This window comes from Notolepis coatsorum (genome assembly GCF_963971535.1).
Source record: "Notolepis coatsorum genome assembly, chromosome: 6".
Lineage (NCBI taxonomy): Eukaryota > Metazoa > Chordata > Actinopteri > Aulopiformes > Paralepididae > Notolepis > Notolepis coatsorum.
Genome location: NC_140170.1, coordinates 98,457,931 through 98,479,328, shown reverse-complemented (window position 1 = coordinate 98,479,328; position 21,398 = coordinate 98,457,931).

Sequence of the window (21,398 nt, the reverse complement as noted above, 5' to 3'; positions counted from 1 at the left end):
TGATTTCAAATTGTGGATTTAAATTAAGATAAGATTATGATAAAACTGCTCAATTATTCACCTTTCCATCCTTTGAATAATAGACTTTATTGCCATAAATATGACATGACAAATGTCATATTTGCGTGACAAATAAAACTCTTGACTTGATCTACATGAAAACCATTCAAAAAGATCTTGGGACTGCTATACAGCATTTTCTTTTATAAACCAGCTAGATAATTAAGCATTACATCACGCACAGGAGTGGTTTGTGAACAATAAACCATGCCTAGGGGTGGTCGTTAGGCCCGAGGCGCAGCCGAGGGTAGTTAGACCCCCCTAGGCATGGTTTATTGTTCACAAATCACGACTGCAAGTGGTGTAATGCTTTTATACAACTGCCACATTCATCCAACCTTATTGCTATACAATAAACACGCATCAAGCGGAGAGCCTATTGGGATGCTAGATCCTAATGTGAAACACTGTGATTCTACCTGTCTATCTTTTTATGCCTGTATTTTTTACTGTTGTGAAGCACTTTGAACTGCAACCTCTGTATGAAAAGTGCTATACAAATAAAGTTATTATTATTATTATTATCAATCGAAGATTTCTTGAAAAAACCATCCGCCAGAAAAAGTTGTTCCCAAAAATAAAATACAACAACAAAAAAGACAAGTTGCCTCCATGTGGAAGCAGCTCGGAAGTGCATCCAACGGATCCAACAAACTAACACATCCAACTGTGTGTTATTGGAATGATTGAGAGAAGTTGCCTCCATGTGGAAGCAGCTCGGAAGTGCTTCCAACGGATCCAACAAACTAACACATCCAACTGTGTACAGTACGGCTCAATACACACAATTGTTAAGGGTATGCAGACCTACTTTCTATAGAACTTCATTCTTAGATGCTTCTATAGAAAGTAGGTAAAACAAATTAAAAAGTTTTCTTTGCCCTATAGGAAAAAAAAAGTTTTCTTCGCCCTATTTTTTTATTTATTTTTTGAAACCTACTTTAGAGGGCCTAAACTTAACCAGTTGGAAACCAGGCGTACAGTAATAAAATTAGCAATCAACCAATCAATCAATTCAATAGGCCATGCTCACTTAAAACAGTGCAACACCCAGCTCTCTCTCAGTCTGACTCTCCTCCGCCGTTGCAGACAGGAGTGTGTGTGTGTGTGTGTGTGTGTGTGTGTTAAGGCTGAGCCCGAACGTTCGAACGTTCGAACGTTCGTTCGTTACGCTGACATTCGGACTTTAATTAATAGGTTCGAACGTTCGGTGAAAAAAAAATAAAGGATGCGCACGGGGTTGAGGTGATGTGAATGCGAGGCGCTCGGCTCAACCAGTATGGTCTGCCGGGCTGCAGCGGGATACTATTTCTCAACCAGAGCTCTATTTTGATTGACAGGCGATTCTGCCAATTACGTCACACCGCTTGCACCCGCCTCTGCTGTTACCACCAATCGGCAAGCCTCAACAGACTTACCGTAGCTACCGGGGAGCCGTAGTTAGCTCTCCGCCGAGGAAGTAATCGGTAACAAGGTTTCCGTAGGTGAACCTGCAGACGGATCATTAATGAATACCATCCTTTTTCGGCCACGGAGCGCAAGCTTCATGGCGGGAGGTGGTTGCGTTGGAAACAACAGCAGGCGCACGGTGGACAGACCCGTCCACCGTCTACCTCGGAACGGTGGTAGGGCGGACGGGCGGCAGGCGTGTTGGGAGCCCGGCCGTTCCGAGGTAGACGGTGGACGGGTCTGTTGAGCCGAGGCGTGCGCCTCTCCTCCCGGCTCCCCTCCCCGTCGACCAAGAGTGAATACCTGTTATTGAACGTGTAACACTAACTATATAACGTTAATGCCACAAAACTAATGCATTTGTTTATCTAGCCCCTTACGTGACTGCAAGGGCTATTGTTTATCATACTTTGATTCAGTAGCTTGTTTATTTTCTTCTGAGTGCTTTGTTTAATTACATGTTTACATGAACAGCCACCACTGTAAAACAACATGTTTTTCACCAATAGACTATGCAATGCCGCCCTCCGTAGGATATATAATAATACAATAAAAAAAAATTATTATTAAAAAAATGAAAAAAATAATTTTATTAAAAAAGAAATGTATTAAAAAATTTTAAAAAACGAACGTTCGAACGTTCGTTCGATAAACCCTGGCGAACGTTCGAACCCTAAAAACAGGGTTCGGGCTCAGCCTTAGTGTGTGTGTGTGTGTGTGTGTGTGTGTGTGTGTGTGTGTGTGTGTGTGTGTGTGTGTGTGTGTGTGGGTGGGTGTGAGAGTGAGCTCTGCAGTCAGGGGGAAGGAAGAAAAAATTTAATAATCAAATAATCAAATCAATCAATCAATCCGCGATTTTTCTTTTGTTCTTTTGCCCCATCAATTACATCATCCAACATTGTTTAAAGGACTAAGACATTCGCCGTGACAGAATCGCTTTATATTTAGTCGTTATGACGCTATCAACATATCCATTTGTTAAAGATTATTGTCCGCCATCTTGTGTTTTCCGAAAAATCCGCACGGCGGAGTGATGTGATTCGGTTGTGGGCGGGTCCTGGGACCAGGAGCGTGGATTGTGACAGATACATACGTGTAAATGGACTGTTTCAGCCAATCAGAATCGAGAAATTTGCATGCCGTTGTATAAAGGGCAAAGAAAACTTAATTTTTTTTCCTATAGGCTAGGGCAAAGACACATTTTTTTCTTTTTACCTACTTTCTATAGAAGCATCTAAGAATGAAGTTCTATAGAAAGTAGGTAAGAAAAGAAAAGTTGGATGTGTTAGTTTGTTGGATGTCTAGTTGAAAGACAGTTGGATGTCTTAGTTTGTTGGATGTCTAGTTGAAAGACAGTTGGATGTCTTAGTTTGTTGGATGCCTAGTTGAAAGACAGTTGGATGTCTTAGTTTGTTGGATGTCTAGTTGAAAGACAGTTGGATGTCTTAGTTTGTTGGATGCCTAGTAGAAAGACAGTTGGATGTCTTAGTTTGTTGGATGTCTTAGTTGAGAGAAAGTTGGATGTCTTAGTTTGTTGGATGTCTTACTGAGAACAGTTGGATGCACTTCCGAGCTGCTTCCACATGGAGGCAACGTTTTTTTTTTTTTTTGGGAACTACTTCTTCTGGCGGATGGTTTTTTCAATAAATCTTCAATTAATGTGTGTTTATTGTATAGCAATAAGGTTGGATGAATGCGCCAGTTGTATAATTAAGCATTACATCACGCGCAGGAGTGGTTTGTGAACAATAAACCATGCCTAGGGGTGGTTGTTAGGCCCGAGGCGCAGCCGAGGGTCGTTAGACCCCCCTAGGCATGGTTTATTGTTCACAAATCACGACTGCAAGTGGTGTAAAGCTTTTATACAACTGCCACATTCATCCAACCTTATTGCTATACAATAAACACACATTAATCGAAGATTTATTGAAAAAACCATCCGCCAGAAAAAGTAGTTCCCACAACTACAAAAAAGACAATTTGCCTCCATGTGGAAGCAGCTCGGAAGTGCATCCAACCAACTAACACATCCAACTGTGTATTATTGGAATGATTGAGAGAAGTTGCCTCATGTGGAAGCAGCTCGGAAGTGCATCCAACCAACTAACACATCCAACTGTGTATTATTGGAATGATTGATTGAAAATTTTATTACCAGATGCAGAATGGGTATAATACAGTACGGCTTAGGCCTGCCACGATAACACATTTAGCTGGGCGATTAATTGCCCCCGAAAATATCGCGATAAGCGATATTATTGCGACCGGTTAGAGATTTTTTTTTTGATAAATTTATTTCCCAAAACTTTTATTTTGAAGCCCACCGCTCCGTCTTTTCCGGTGTTTTAGACTTTTATTTTGAAGCCCACCGACCGGACCGGAAGTATTGTTGTGATTATCCTAGCTTGCTGATGCTGCTGGTGGACTGGGGCCAGCTAACGTTAGCTTGCTGATGCTACTACTACTTCGACATGCTGCTAATGGGCTGGGGCCAGCTAACGTTAGCTTGCTGATGCTGCTGGTAGATCGACATGCTGCTAGTGGACTGGGGCCAGCTAACGTTAGCTTGCTGATGCTACTAGTAGATCGACATGCTGCTAGTGGACTGGGGCCAGCTAACGTTAGCTTGCTGATGCTACTAGTAGATCGACATGAGCTAATGATAAAACAAATGTTGAGATTGTTGGTGAACAACTAACTTTAGGTTAGTTTTAACGTTAGCTACTAACGTTAAAACGCTAACGTTACACTACAAATAACGCTACTTGGTTAAAAGGAGCAACACTATTGAGAAATGTAGTTAAGCTATGTGGTGTTGCCCCACGGAGCTCCTGTGCTGTGCTCTCTGCTCTGTAGTAAAGCCAGCGGCCCGCCTCCCAACACGGACAGTGACTGACAAGGGGCACTGGTTCCGCCTCATTAAAACAAACTCGCAAATAGCAATTAATCGCGCCCGTCAAAATCATTGCATTAATTTTAATTATCGCGGCAATTAATCGATTTATTGCTTATCGCGGCAGGCCTAGTACGGCTCAATACACACAATTGTTAAGGGGATGCAGACCTACTTTCTATAGAACTTCATTCTTAGATGCTTCTATAGAAAGTAGGTAAAACAAATTAAAAAGTTTTCTTTGCCCTATAGGAAAAAAAAGTTTTCTTCGCCCTATTTTTTTTTCTTCTTTTTAAACCTACTATAGAGAGCCTAAACTTAACCAGTTGGAAACCAAGCGTACAGTAATAAAATTAGCAATCAATCAATCAATCAATCAACTCAATAGGCCATGCTCACTTAGAACAGCGCAGCACCCAGCTCTCTCTCAGTCTGACTATCCCCCGCGTTGCAGACAGGAGTGTGTGTGTGTGTGTGCGTGTGTGTGTGTGTGTGTGTGCGTGTGTGTGTGTGTGTGTGTGCGTGTGTGTGAGTGTGTGTGTGTGTGTGTGTGTGTGTGTGTGTGTGTGTGGGGGGGTGTGTGGGGGTGGGTGGAGACTGAGCCAGCGTCGGACAGTGTGAGAGTGAGGGCTGCAGTCAGAGAGAAGGAAAAAGAAATTGAAAAAAAATTGAAAATTAATCAATCAATCAATCCGCGATTTTTCTTTTGTTACACAATGATTCAAGACCCATCAATTACATCATCCAACATTGTTTAAAGGACTAAGACATTCGCAGTGACAGAATCGCTTTATATTTAGTCGTTTAGTCGTTTTATTTATTAAAGATTATTGTCCGCCATCTTGTGATCCGGCGGAGTGATGTGATGTGATTCGGTTGTGGGCGGGTCCTCCGGCCAGGTAGCGCAGCGGACTAAGCGCCTGTCTACCACCGCAGAGACACTGGTATTGAATCCGGCTGTCAGCGGTCCCTCCGGCTTGGGCGGTGACGGTCGTCATACTGACACAATTGGCAGTGTCAGCGGGTGGGAAGCTGGTGGGTGGTATTCTGGTCGTTGTAAACAGCGACTCCTACAGGTCGGTCAGGGCGCCTGCACAGCGAGGGAAGGAACTGGGTAAGGTAGTATGATCCTCCCACGCGTTACACTTCCCCAGTGAGAGTCCTCGCTGTCAAGTGAAAAGAGGCTGCTGGCTGTCTCCTATGTATCGGAGGAAGCATCTGATATACTTCAGGGCTCCCTAGACCGACCAGTGGGGGGCACATGCGCGCAATGACCAGGAAGGGGAGGGGGGAATTGGCATAACGACTAAATTGGGATGGGAGAAAAAATACAGAAAAATAGGAGGAGAAAAAGTGGATAAAAAAAATGTCCAGATGATACTGCAAGTATTGCTTCCAACGAGCTAACCAGAGTACTGTTTTCTAAAAAGCTAAACTGAGAGAATTATTTTCCAACTAGCTAAATTAAAGCTTTCCAACACTTGCCTTCATCATCCAATCACACACCTAGCAACAGGGTCAACCAAACCCCTTCACCAAAATAAGAATTTCTGGCCATTCCTTACTCGAGAATTGCTCTGAGCACTTACGAGAGAGTAAATCCTTCCTGTTAAGCCTTAAGGTCCCCCTATAGGACCCCCTGCTTTTCTTTACCATAAATCGATCAATAGAGACCGTATTAGATCCGCAATTATCATATCATGGGGTATCATTTGAAAGCGACACTCATTGGCTACAACCCTGTGCAAAGATTTTCGAGATCGCCAAATGATTGACGGAACTAGAGCGCCGGGAGTCGGGGGTGGTAATGTGTACTTTTGCGTACTTTGGGGCACGCCTCACATATCGGCATGTAACTCGAGAACCGCTGAACGGATTTTGTCACCTGAAAGGGCAATCGACAGGCAACAAATAGGGCTTTAATTCTAACTATATATTGTATTAAAAGAAATGCACACCCGAGCCACTAAAGGTCGGCAAAGAATCATCCACATGTGGGCCCTTGGATGTTAAGAGGTTAATGTTTTTAAAGGGGAACTATCTTATAAATGGCCTTTTTGAGTGTTTAGCATTGTTTCCTAGCTATGTGAACTTATATTAATATGATCTATGTCTCAAAATTCTCATATTGGCGCATTCTTCCAATTCTCCTCTCACAATATTCACCCTCACTGAACTGAGTCATTTGAAAATGTGATGATTTGTGATGTCAGAGAGACACCGCTGCATGATAATGTTGAGATACAAGATGAGCTGCACACAGTGGCTGGACCTGGACCTGGAGCCCAGGCTCAAAACGGCTCGAGATCTTGAGGTAGAAAAATGCTGTTTTTGAGGACTTGATTAGAAATACAAAACAATGAATAAAAAGAATATATATATTACAGAGGTGTTCCATAGACTCACAGGAATTGTGTAAAAGTGCCCAAATAGTGAAAGAAATAGTAAAATAGTTCCCCTTTAAATATATATTTTTTGTAGCAAAGAGTAAAGACCATAACCCTATCAAAAACAGTAGTCAAAGTGTATATTTTCATTTTACCGATGTTTTATACGATTTATCGGAAAATGCTAATTATCGTAAAAACCGCAAGCAAATCCAGATTCAACCCTGCCATTGGAAAGAGGAGCATTTTCCCTATCCATAGATGTATGATTTGGCCATAATAAGGTCAAGGTCAAGTTCAAGGTCAAATATGAATTTATAATTAAAATCGATTATCATTAATTACTGTATCTACAAATCCTTCTGTTTAATCATCTTCCCTTTACTCATTTGCTTAGATTTTTTTGTACACATGATCTCAATAAGGTGGTGAATGAGCTCAGTGAGCATTTTCTCCTACCCGCATACAAAGATGCAAAAATCATAAATCATCATTTATATTCTCCTTTTCTTCATTACAATTTACTCAGCCTAGTAACAGACACAATATTTCTGACTAGAGTTGTTCCGATACCGATACCAGTATCGGAAATGCCGCCCATACTGCCTAAAATGCTGGTATCGGTATCGGCAAGTACCCTCTAATTCTGCGCTCCGATACCATATGACGTAATTTATCAACAACACTGCGGTCTGCTGAGTGAGCATTATAAAACAAACGTGTTTTTAATCGACCATGAATTAAAGTGTCAATGCCATTTGTCATTTTAACAGCAGATACTTTCTTTAAATGCCATCGTCCCGACAGAGCGCTGTTGAAGGGGAGCTCTGCATTAGCTGAACAGCTAACCGAAAGCTAGTTTTAGCTTTAACGTTACCTTGGCTAAAGTTGGGGCTATTCATAATCCAGCAATAATGGCTGCAGACCTGCAAGCAAAGTACAGCAAGTTGGCACAGGAGTATTCCAAGGTAAATCACTTTTACACCAGTAACGTTAGATTTCCTTGTTTCCATCTAAAGTTAGCTCACGTTAACCTAGCTCACGTTAACCTAGCTCACGTTAACGTGGTCACTGATCTAAGTTACCTCTCGCACACAATTAATGACATGTTGCGGACAGCCATATCGGTGACAAATAATGTTTAGTCTGAGGCGGAGTCTCAAAAGAGAATGTTGAATATTTATTGTGCAAAAATCACAACAGAGCCTCTGCTAGCTAACTGAAGTTACCGGAGCCTTCTGGAGTTCAACAACGTGTAACGTCTGTGTGGAATCAATGTCCCAACAACCTTTCCGTGGATGAACTCATTGTGATAGTTGTCAATTAATGATACTAATACTAATCTATACAATCACCTGTTGTTGAATAAATACCATTACTTTATAGTTATTACTAAAAAACAGTATATATAAAACGGTAGCTGTAAAAAAAAGATTTTTCTTTTTTTTAATAATTTTATATAATTTTTTTTTTATGTATGCACTGTTATCGGATCAGTATCGGTATTGGCCGATACCCAAAGCTTAGGTATCGGAATCGGATCGGGAAGGAAAAAATGGTATCGGAACATTTCTGACACTGGAAATACATACCCCCAGGTCCCTAGATGTTCCTAGATACCAAGAACATGCAAATTGACCTTGCAGAAGTGGAGCAATCTTCCATTTACTTACCTTTGTACCTTTAGGCGAAAACGGTCTACAGATTAACAGGTTAAAACTCCTTGCTAGGAATTCTTAGGCGAAGTTCTCTCAATATATTCTCAGAATAATTGTGATTACGGGCCCGGGAGTTGAAGTTTAAATGCTGAAATTCTGAATAGATGCGAAAAAGGGGCCAAGACTTGCAGTCCCTTTGCATGGGATCCTATTATCTGTATTGGTCAATTATAGACTGTCACTAGCCAATGGGATTCAACTAGAGATGTTCCGATACCATTTTTTCCTTCCCGATCCGATTCCGATACCTAAGCTTTGGGTATCGGCCGATTCCGATACTGATCCGATACCAGTGCATACATTTAAAGAAGAAAAAAAAAATATATATATATATATACACAGGTGCAGCTCGATGAATTAGAATATCGTGGAAAAGTTATTTTATTTCAGTAATTCAATTCAAAAAGCGAAACTCTCGTAGATTATAGATTCATCACACACAAAGTGAAATATTTCAAGCCTTTATTTGTTTTAATTTAGATGATTATGTCTTACAGCTCATGAAAGCCCAAAAGTCTGTATCACCAATAAAAAATTTAAAATAGATGTATTTTTCTTTTGTATATAGAAATGTCGGCCTTCTGAAAAGTATGTTCATGCATGTTCACTCAGAACTTGGTTGGGGCTCCTTTTGCACAAATGACTGCATCAATAGAGCAAAATATATAGACTTTTCCACGATATTTTTATTTTTTATTTTTTTACCTTCTCTTTCTCCTATTTTTCTCTGATTTTCTCCCCGTCCCAATTAGTCGTTGTGCCAATTCCCCCCCTCCCCTACCTGGTTGTTGTACGCATGTTCTCCCACGAGTCGGTACAAGGGTGTCCTGATGTCGAACGCACGCTTCCTCCGAGACGTGCGCCGTCAAGCCAGTGGCGCTCTTTTCACTTGGCAGCGAGGACTCTCATTGGTGAAGTGTAACTTGTGGGAGGGCACGCTATCTCCACCAAGTCCTGCCCCACTTAGCAAGCGCCGAGACCTGACCTGTAGGCAGTGTGCGAACCATAGCATGGTCTTTGGGTGAGCCTCTCAGGGAGGAGTCAGACTTTTGGAGGATACTGTGATCGCAGACGTTAATGTAGCCTGTAGCCTGTAGGCCTTGTGTATGTATGTATGTGACAAATAAACCTCTTGAATCCTGTCATATATTCAATCAGTTTCAGTAACTACAGAACACATAATACTAGACAACTCACTTGTTGAGGTCCGGCCGTCTGGACGGTCTGGGCTTCCACAGCACATTCCATGATAAAAAAAAAGTATCCGTTTAGTTAGATAGATGATAGATCATCATCCAACACTGTCTACAGTATCCTATCCTGTGTTCTGATACGACCGCAGGCGCCGGCACGGTCACCGGGCGTTGTAATACTAATAATAGTCTCCACCGGAGCAGCACCAGCAGCAGGTGTAATTGTAACGGCGTCGCCTGTGATCCCGCCTCCTGCTGCTCTGTCAGCTTCACTGTCTTCGTGAAACCAAAATTGGTTAGGCTTACTTGTTTTCGTTTAGACATTATGCATTCCTGAGTGACCTTATTTACTGGCTGTCAAAACGATCACTGTGTCAACAAGTCACAGCACAGTTACAAAGTGGGTCAAGTTTGATTTGTGCCGTGCGTGCGTGCAGGCTGCAGCGCCGCCGCGCTCCGAATGGTAATTGCAAGAATAGCATACATGTTGCCATATTACGTGTGAATTAGTGCGCAAATGATTAATCATACATCCAAAATAGCATACGTTTATTATTATACACGATGATGATACAGAAAATTACAGAAAAATGAGAAATGCATGGCAAAAGTAGCATTTATTTTCAGTAATTTAGAGACCCCCAGGGGAGCTTTAGAGACCCCCAAGGGAGCTGATGTCTGATCTAGGGGAGCTATAGCGGACCGAGCTCCCCCCATGGATCGCACCCTGCCTGTAGGCGTCGCTGTCCACAACGCCAGATTCCCACCCGCCAGCTTTCCCACCCCCTAATACTGCCAATTGTATTAGTATGAACGGCCAGCCAAGCTGGTAGCAACGCCGAGAGCTGGGCTCGAACCCAGCGTCTCGTGCGTTGGTCCGCTACGCCACCTGACCGCTTTTCCACGATATTCAAATTTATTGAGCTGCACCTGTATTATATACATTTATTATTATATTTTTTTTTTTACAGCTACAGATACTGTTTTATATATACTGTTTTTTAGTAATAACTAGAAAGTAATGGTATTTATTCAACAACAGGTGATTGTATAGATTAGTATTAGTATCATTAATCAATGAGTATGGGGCTGCGGCACTGCAGATATATCCTACTCCAATGAGTTCCACGGATCGGCACGGATGTTAGACGTTGTTGTAGGGCTGGGCGATATAACGATAACGATAAATATCGCGATATATTTTAATAATCGATATCGAATATCGAAATAAAAAAAAAATTGAAAAATCGTTTTTTTTTTTTTTTTTTTGTGACCTGCAACAGGGCAGTTTTAAAACCAGAGACAGTGGACAGACTTGTGTTTCTTGCCTGCAACTATGGCTTTGCTTGTCCAAATGACAATACTGACCAAATTGAGATTTATTTTTCTCTTGTCCATTTATTTTGTTTGCTTTCTAATTTAAAATACAGTTTGAAACCGTCTGTACACAGTAGGCTATGTGTGCTAGCAGAACTAGACTCCAGTCACGAGTCACGGTGCACATGTGCGGTGGTTTGTCCACCAAAAAAGCGCCAAAAGATCGAAAATAAACTAGCAGAGCCAGAACTGTTCAACTCCCCTGGAGCCACAGCCAGCAGAGAAGCCGGTTTATTTTCACTTTTAAACCAGCTGCAGCCTGAGAACTGGAGTGTGAGGGGATGTAACACTAAAGATGGCGGCAATGACAAAGAATTGCTGCAAAATAAACATACATCTGTTGTTTAAAAAAAACACATTTTCTTTTTTTTTATATACTTATAACAATTTCGATAATTATCGATATCGACAAATATGATAACATTATCATATCGTTATCGCGATATGATTTTTTTCCATATCGCCCAGCCCTACGTTGTTGCACTTGCTACCCAGTCTGTTAGCTAGTAGCAGATGCTCTGGCTAGTAGTAACGTTTATGTTGTGATTTTCGATGCAAAATAAATATTCAACATTCTCTTTTGAGACTCCGCCTCAGACTCTTATCCTTTGGCACTTGGAACTTGCTGTACTTTGCTTGCAGGTCTGCAGCCATTATTGCTGGATTATGAATAGCACCAACTTTAGCCAAGGTACCGTTATCAAGCTAAGCTAGCTGACCTAGCTCGTCTTCCCCGCAAGGTTTTCACATTGACATTTGATAACGTTAGTCAGCTAACGCTAGTCAGTAGCTACTTGACTTAAATACGATTCACCGTGCATTATTGTTGATAGATGGAAAGTGTCAGGTCCTGGAAAAAGGACAGGCGATCATCTGATTTGATGTAACGTTAAAGCGGATGTTGTTCCAACTAGCTAGCTTTTCAGCTAATGCTATAATAACACCAGCAAGCAAAACACATCCGAGCTCCCCGTCACACCGCTCTGTCGGGGACAATGGAATTTAAAAAAGTGTATCTGCTGTTAAAATGACAAACATCACACTTTAAAACACGTTCATTTTATAATCCTCACTCTCCGCAGGCGATAAATGACGTCATGGGATCGGAGGCTAGACTTTCGGCGTACTCGCCGATACCGATACCAGCATTTTAGGCAGTATCGGAGGCATTTCCGATACTGGTATCGGTATCGGAACAATTCTAGATTCAACCCCTCTGCAGTGCCTTTTGCACATATCTCAAGGTTGCGCAAATAGGCCAGTCAGACCCTGCTTATCCTCTGTCTTATCCAGCCAAATCTATCTCTTTCCGTCCATCTTCCTCTGTCGTTCCCCCCCCCACACACACACACAAGCACACTCACTCACTCACTTACTCACTAATCTTTTCCCTTTCTTCTGATACCCAAAATAACTTGACCGACTAGATGCAGTTAGGCAGAGAGAGAGAGAGCGAGAGAGAGCGAGAGAGAGAGAGAGAGAGAGAGAGAGAGAGAGAGAGAGAGAGAGAGAGAGAGAGAGAGAGAGAGAGAGAGAGAGAGAGAGAGAGAGAGAATTCATCACTTAAAGAGTGGGTTGCCCCACTCCACAGATTTGGGGCAACATGACAGAGTAGTATGGCGAAAAAGGGAAACCAAACGGGACATGAGTTCAGTGACTAATTATCTCATATTTTACACCAGACTTCCTCCATTCTCTTCCTTCTTCTGTTCATAGTCTCAGAACCATTTTGCATCAGATTTCAAACCGGATTCAGATCCAGAGTGCTGTACTAATGAGACAGTGTGCAGTGTATTTCACACTATTTATAAGACCTGTACATGTGGGGCAGCAGTTGCCTTAAAGGCATAATGAGTAGGATGCAGCCACTAGATGTCACTAGAGTACCAGCATGTCAGACAAACACAATGTGGCGTTTACATAGGAGACGCTGTACCAAGTTCAGATCAAACTGTTGCAGATCAAATGTGACTCAAGATCCAGCAATTGCATGGCCTATTTATTTTCTAAACTTGGTCGGAAACATATTTTAGGTTCAACTTTAGGTAGATAAAGAGAAAGTTGACAAGTGAACAAGCCTCCATTTTCTTTTTGAAAACGGAGAACGAGAGACTGCCCACTAGCAGTGCGTTTATCCAATCAGGTGCATTCCACGTGGGGAAATGGGAAGTAGGGAGGGGATACATGCAAGCACATCCCAAAGGTTGGCACCCAGAAACGTACAGAGCACAGCAAATATGAAAATACAGTCAGAGGGAATGGTCTCTGCAGATAAACACACCACCACACACGTCTAGTGGGTCATAAGTGATGATTGAGATGGAGTATATTTATATGAATCTATACATTGTTTTATAGGACAATTCTACTCTGTGTGCCTTTAAGGTTAGAGAAGCAGGTTCCAGAGGGTCATTGGTTCCATTCCCGGGTCTGCAGGAAAATCTCTATTTGGGCAAGTGAATGAATAATGCTTTGCTCTCCTTCAGTAACCTCCAGTGGAGCTGCACAGTGGTCAACAGTAAAAGAGAGTGATTGTACAGTCCCCTGGTGTTTGTTAACTCTGTGAATGTGTAGCAGGTCTTACAGATCTTCCAAATAAAGGGAAAGAAAAATTAAATTAATTGCACACGGCAAGTGTGTTAAATAACACATTATGTGGCAAGAAATTTGACTGCATCATGCAAAATAAAATGCCTGCCATGTCAAAGTGAGCATCCTCCTGCTTTTCCAGGAAATGCCACGGTGCATGGGAAGATTAGGTAGACATTAAATGTTCCCTAATGTAAAAATGGCCTTTTCCTGTGTTTTGCCTTGTTTTTATACAATTAGGTTGTTGTCTCAACACTGAGAACATGTGACATATGTACTAAGTGCAGTCTCTGCAGTTCAGCTGTGACAAGGACCCTCCCTATTTGAAAAGAAGCCATTTAGAATTGCAGCCACAATCAAAGTAGAAAATAGTGACTCACCCGTCACAAGCGCCCTCCTTGACTCGTATGTGCGTGTGAAAAATGTGTGGCTTGCTCATAAACATTCTCTTTTCCACCTAAATGGTTTACTGAAATATGTTTCTGACATTTTGTCAACATATGATATTGCTGGATCTTAATTCATATTTTACTGCAATGCCTATAGTTTGACAGTTTGATCTGAACTTCGTGAGTCATGCGTGCCGCAGTCCCGGAGTAGAGGAGCGCCGGGAGCAGCAGCTTATCTGCATTTAAAGCTATGACACAGAAATTGCCTGTCGAGAACAGGACTGAAACAGAGGGGTGTAGAGGCTGCTAGAATGCATATTCTGAGTGGTATTTTCAGCCAAAAAAATTCAATACATGTTTTAGGGACCTTAGAACTCTACATTAACTTGTTGACAAGGAGTCAATTATGGGACCTAAAAGACCCTTCTCATCGCTAATAGGCAGACTGTGTTCTCACCATCTTCCAGCTGCTACCGTTACAACTGACATTTGATCAGTTACCCTAAGTTCACTCGATGAACCTTGTAAAGGTCAGACTGTTGTTATTGATAGTCACCATACTGTAGAATAACTACTACTAGTCTCTCACCAGTAGAGAGCCCTAAAGCTGCACTATCCTCAATTCCAATTGCTTGTTGCCATCTCCCATTCGTACTGTATATAGATGTCTCAGTAATTCCCTCAGCACATTGTCAATCAGATTTTAGCGAGGCTGCACACCTCTTTTAGCCGTGTGGAGAAAGGAAGGGGGAACACCTGCTGCAATAGCAGCCAACTCATGTCCTATTGATTGTACTGTATATACAGTATATGCAGTTTTGTGCTTAACTTGAGGTGTAAAAACACAACAATCCATCCTTCACCTAAGCTTTACAATCACCGTGGCATGTGGAATGTCACTCGCTAACATTGTTAGCCTAACAGTAGTAGCAGACATGCACAGGGATTAAGTGGGGGGGGGGGGGGCACTGTGATCATTCTGTCTCAAGCTGGCACTCATCAAATATATTAATTTGCCTGGCCCCAAAAGCACTCTAAATTGATCTCCTGAAAATGATCGATCCACCTTCGCTGGGGACTGCAGTCCGGGGTTGGTGTATTGCTCTCACTAGTCACATGCACCATCACCACGGAGCTGGCTGGAACATTCTGGAAGAAACTAAAAGGATACGGCAGAGCATCTATGATTTGCACAATATAGTAAAGTATAGTCCTAATCAGACCCTGATTGTGTGTGCAATTATTCATATACATGATTACCATTTAATGATCACAAATGGTATGCTTACAGCATGAATCTAGGACTTTTCTTTATTTCTTTTTATTTTACTCTATATTTTAGTTCATATTTTACTATGTGAAAAGGTGGTGCTCAGATCTGCAGATCAAGTCTGCAGTATCAAGGCAGGCTTAGTTGACCTTAGGGCAAACAAGGTAGAGCAGTGCAGTGTACTAGACAACTTAGACAAAGCTTGATGTTGACTCTCTCCTCTCTCTCTTTCTACTCCTGATTCTGGCTGCTACACAAACAGAGGAATCCTTAGGCAGAAGAGTGTTATACTGATAAAGGTCTTCTGACAGGGATAGCATGTAAGCCTTGAACAAAACAAACATACAATGTGAAGTGAACTGGACTAGTGGACTTACAGAAAGTGCAATATATGTGAATCACCAGGGTGGCTAACTGTGAGTGAGTGTGTAAGTGAGTGAGTGAGTGAATGACATTGCCGTTCTTCGCATTAACAAAACAACAAAAGACATCAAAGAAGAAAATTATTTGGGGGATAAGTGCTGAGACACTACCCTAATAATCCAGAGACACTGGCCCAATCCCAATTCCCTTCCCTTGGCCCTAGCCCTAGTTTTGGAGTGCCCTCAACTGGGTGGTGGCACTTCAGAATGGAGCTACAAGGGGAAGGGGTTGAAATCTTTATCTAGGAAATGGGACACCCATCGTTACGTCATTTGTAGTAAAATAATGTAAAGGCCTTACATATTTGTGTAGTGATGTGTATGTTGTATGTATCAGATTATTTGGTTTTTGCACGGCCTAGAAACATAACATACAGTGTAGTTTAACATATAATGAATAAATTAATGAATTATGAATGAATGAATGAATTATTTTATTTCAAATGTTTACGCATACAAATAAATAAACATAAACAAATAATTGTTCAATTTTTTTTTACAAATAAACAAACGAAAAGGATAGGTTTGAAGCCGAAGGCTTATATAGCAACCTACCCCTCTAATAATAATGATAGGCCTACGTATTTCTTGTATGTATCAAACACAGCACTTTATTTACAGCATATTTTGAGATTACGTTAATAATTGTGTGCCAACAATATAACTATTTTATTTGAACTGAAATGTTTGGCATTTTTCCGCAATATCTCTGCATCACCACCGGTTCTCTGTAATAACAGGTCTCTCTACAGTACATTTATGAAATGGGGAATGGCATACTATGACGCGGAGAAAACAAACCCGGAATGACATTGACCCTGTAAATCTTGTTGAGCGGTTTTGGCACATCTGATTGTTAAACTGACATAACCATCATGTCCACTTTTTTTTCTTGATTTGGAGCAGTGGAAATAGTTGTAATAATTTTTGGAACGAAAGGTGAGATCACGTTTTTTTTCAGTGTATTTCCTCAAAGAGAAAGGTGTTATGCCAAGTTCTGCAAAACCAAATAGGCTGATATGTACAAAATATACATATCACGTATACGTACAAAATATACACATCACTACAGAAAAGTAAGTCCTTTACGTTCTCCCTTCCAACCCTCTGTTTTGAGTCAGCATCTGAAAACACCAGTTGGAGGGCTACATGATCTCTTCTCCTCTATCCACAAAATAATCGGGAAACCCTACCCTACGTGGCCATGCACAAAATGGAGGGGTACGTACGGCCAAGCGGTAGGGCCAAGGGGGGCGTATTGGGATTGGGTCACTGACTGACTTCAGTGTACACAGAAACAGCTTGGTGTCAGCTTCTTCCTCAATGTCCCCAAAACATAGAATAAATCTACTATTGTAATGGTGCATTGTACTGCATACACTTGGCTGCACATGACAAGCTGTGTGAGAAGATCTCAATTTACCCAAGACAAGATTATAGGACAGACAGTACACAATTCCATTTCATGAGCCATCAAGCATATGGGTTTCTGTCATGCACACGTCTCCTGGAAAGAAGCTGTGTTGAGGGGATTGAAAGACACTAGCAGTATTTGTCTGCTGCCTGTTGTCTGCTGCATCAACACCAACACCAAGAAGATACTTGGTATTCAGAAGAAGTTTGATTGATTGATAGATTGAAAACTTTATTAACAGATTGCAGAATGGGTACAATGCAGTATGGCTCAATACACACAATTGTTAAGGGGATGCAGACCAGAGAAAGACTTTCGTTTTGTTTACATCAGGGTCCCCCATTTTCAATGAATCGTAACATTTATGACATACACGACATACAGATAAACAGTACTGTTACTGTACATCCAGACATTTATGACATACAAGATATACAAATATACAGTACTGTTTAAAAGACAGAGTTTCTAAAAGAGAGTATATACATTTGAGTGGGAAGAAACTGTACATTGGAGGGGGTTTGGATGTAAGTAATTTCCAACTGCCATTTAACTTATCTGCTTTGAACTAAAGAGAGAACAGTTGTTTGTCCTTCCCATTGTTGTCCTTTCTTGTCCATCCCCCTCTTCCTCGTCAAACCCCCCTCCACACACAATACAAAATGGTATTTGGACTTTCGAAAAACATCTATTACATCAATCAACAGAAATTCAGACTCCTACAAAGATCATTTACCAAATCGTATAATCAGATCTCTCCTCTCAGAGATGCACTTGGAGTGATCTCATTACCAGACAGCATTGGCAGACCAACATACTTTATTGCAATATCTTCCCCCATGACTAGAGACAGCCCATCATGATTTCTTGCAACCTGAACCTGACTTTGTAAGCATCCTTGTATTTCAGCAGCCATCTTGTACAGGTCTCAATCTCTTCACAGGCTCAATAAATCCAATAATCTAGGGTCTATTACTTACCTTTATCTAAACCTACATATTATACTATAAGCCATCTTGCTCTAGTACAGGTAAGTACTGTGTTACTTGCTGTCAGTGGTGGATGAAGTACAGTGTACACCCAAATCCTTCACTTAAAGCTACAATGTATAAGAATTCAAATTTTGCTCCAAAACACATCTCAACCTGGACACAGTGACTCAACGTCTATCGTGAGTGAGTTTCATTGACCAGTGTAGCAGCAGGGCAGAGATATTCCATTCTACAGTTTCAGTTTCAGTGCATAATTGAATGGTTGTGTCTAATGGTCCTCACTTTGTCTGGATTAGGGTTTAGGTACATTCCTATTGAACATCATTTGTATTATGGTTGAGTCTACATGGTACTCATCTCAATTAAATTATGTTACTTATTCTATCGTTTCTGTATTAACTTTCTATAGGTGGTCATGATGGCTTCCTCTTTAAGGTTTGGTGGCTCAAAGTTAATATATTTTTTATGAACTGATTACATAAAAATGCATGTTACTGTAGGTATATCCTGCCATTGCCCTTGACCAAGGTACTGACGTTACAACTGGAGTTGGTCCCCGGGCGCCGCTCTGTGTGGCTGCCCGCTGCTTAATAGTTAGGATGGGTCAAATGCAGGACAAATTTTCCCAAGGGGATAGGCTTGGGCGGTATGACGGTATTACGGTATACCAGGGTATTTCGAGATCCCGCCGGTATGATTCTCAATACCGTGACGTCACAGACTGCTATTACACTGACACTGAGTTGATTGTAGTGCACTGCACAGCACGCGCCAGCAGAGGGTTACGTGGATATCGTTCTGGGACTGGGAGCTAATGTTATAGTAGTACCTGGATGGTGCGGGGTAACTGGCTACCGTTCTGGGACTGGGAGCTAACGTTATAGTAGTACCTGGATGGTGCGAGGTAACTGGCTACCGTCCCGGGAGCTCACGTTGATACCTGGATGGTGCTAACTAACTAACTACCGTCCCGGGAGCTCACGTTGATACCTGGATGGTGCTAACTAACTAGCTACCGTCCCGGGAGCTCACGTTGATACCTGGATGGTGCTAACTAACTAGCTACCGTCCCGGGAGCTCACGTTGATACCTGGATGGTGCTAACTAACTAGCTACCGTCCCGGGAGCTCACGTTGATACCTACTAACTGGCTACCGTTCTGTGATTTCTTTACTTCGAGGTTGAAGAAAGTGCACTTTTAGGTTGAAAGAACGGCCCTAATCTCAACATGTTTCAATATAAGCGTCATGTATGGTGATAACGAGTATATTGTTAGCTCCCCCCCCCCCCCGCTGATGAAAATGAAAGTCATACCGTCATATACCGTATATACCGGGGTATTATGTCAGCAAGGTATGACGGTATGAAAAAAATTATACCGCCCAAGCCTACAAGGGGATTAATACAAGTATATAATACATTAATAAATATGAATAGAAAAGTCTTTAAAAGTAATTAGTGCTTTCAGGTGTTATATATAGACGTAGCGAAGTTAAAAGTAACCGTATTATGCTTCCAAATGTAGTGGAGTAAAAGTATGGTATACTGGTAGTCCCCTAAAATGCAAATACTCAAGTAAAATACAAATACATCTACCTCAATATTTCAGGTATTGAGAACTGGAGTAAAGGTTCTGTGTTACTTTCCACCCTTGCTTGTGTGTAACACATTTCTTTAAGCCTGCATCCATAATGTACTATAATCATACTTATTATAACACAGTCATAATGCATTATAAGTATAGTTCTAACCGTGCATAGGCAGACACAATGTTTTGCGGTTGTTTTTGTATCATGTAATTCAAAGCCAACTACAATAAGACAAGGTCCTTCTAGATGTAACGAACTTGGTAAATAAAAGGTGATTCTGATTATCTCTCTCTCTCTCTCTCTCTCTCTCTCTCTCTCGCTCTCTCTCTCCCTCTCTGTATACGTGAGTGTACAGACTGCGGTTACACCCCCCTTGAAACCCCTCTGCTGTGCCAAAAGGAAGTCCTCTCTCGGTACATACATACTGATGAGGGTTCCAGTGGAGTAGCATAGTGACCCAAGGCTCTGCTAAAATCACTGCATTGCTTGATCTGTTTGCCCTATACTGTAGAGCAAGCAGCCCCAGAAACACCACCATTAATGATTGTGTCAAATGCAATAATCTCAACTGCTATTTATTGTACAACATAGCTTGTCCGTGTAGTTTACAATACACCCATAAGAAAAAGAGCAATTTGGAGTAATGCAGTAATTGGGGAGAAAATGTACATAGTTGACTGGAGTCATAAAAGAACTGCATTGCAACTGCAGATCCATTTTACCAGGTAATCAGTGCCCTTCACTGGCCACTATGCGGAACAGTCGAATACGCAATGACAAAAAACTAAAGTGCTTTCATCTGCAACAACTATTCATCATATTCAATACACACCAAATGCCATGTTATGAAGTATGTTATAGATATGAAGTATTTAGAGGAAATGTGAAGGTGGACTTCCCCGGGCCGAACAGTTTAACTATTAATAGGATGGCTCAATTCCATTAGGGTATACTAGCGGGCTCTGCAGGCTCGTAGATGGGCCCTCCATTCTAGCTGGCTCAGCAGATCTGACCTTGCATGCACCCCCTCAGAGAGCATTTACTGTAGTGGGCTGATCTCCTTCATCATCCTGCCCAAAGACTGTCATCATATAGATTAATGAATAATCTCCCTCTGTCCACTTTAGGAATGGGAAGGAAATGGATCTAATTGGAGTCAACTTGAATTGACAATACTCAATTAAATGATGACTTTATTGTCTAACAAATTCTCTCCATGTAAATGTTTTTTTTTCACCCCTTCTTATGCAAAACATGTTCATATGAATCAATATAATATGATGTTGATGATGACACATCTAGACTGTGTTTCATCAAGGAAGTTTTCTTTCTATGTTTGCTGCCGTCAAAATAGTCCCATCTCAAGTTCTACACACTCGACACACATTTGCTACTATTATGTAACACAATACTGCAGCAGATGCAGCTACGCAGCCAGCATCAGGACTATAGGCTGCATGCTGATAAAGTTCCACTTCCTTCCCGAGCACCGCCTCTGTTAAAATGAGCGGAAATTGGATAGCGTATCTGCTATAATTACCCCTGAGCCGTGAATTCTCACACAGGCAAGATCTTTGTAATGAGATTGGGCACCTCTGTGACGCCCTGACACAAAGCAAATCTCAGATCACTGCTGATGATAACTGCATGTAGTGT